Raw genomic sequence first — 318 nt, 5'->3', positions numbered from 1 at the left:
CCCTCTCCTTGAGTTCATGTTGTTTATGAAGAAGAAGAATCAAGACGTGAGTAGGGGGAAATGCAACGCTACCAAGCCACAAGCTGTTGAATCAAATTACATCCCACAGCTGCTTGCCCATCCCACTACAACACTCTTCAGCATTCAGTGGCTTTTACCTTAGTATTAATATTCCCCGGTTGGTACGATGGAGTCCTAATAGATTTAACTGACCACCTCCACCGTAATTTAAACTATAAACAGAGCTCATAACCTCACAAAAGACAACTCAATTCAAAGACATGGCACTTCTGGAAGGAAATCCTTTCAATACATAGG

General features: G+C 41.8%; 1 protein-coding gene across 1 annotated transcript in view; it reads right to left on the bottom strand.

Annotated features, from left to right (window-relative positions):
* Nucleotides 1–318, bottom strand: part of LOC116680849 (alpha-2-macroglobulin-like protein 1) — a 76,152-nt gene that overhangs the window by 71,652 nt on the left and 4,182 nt on the right. The gene's annotated exons all lie outside the window — the stretch shown is intronic.

Source organism: Etheostoma spectabile, chromosome 3 (genome assembly GCF_008692095.1).
Source record: "Etheostoma spectabile isolate EspeVRDwgs_2016 chromosome 3, UIUC_Espe_1.0, whole genome shotgun sequence".
Taxonomy (NCBI): Eukaryota; Metazoa; Chordata; class Actinopteri; order Perciformes; family Percidae; genus Etheostoma; species Etheostoma spectabile.
This window is presented reverse-complemented; position numbering and strand designations above follow the sequence as displayed.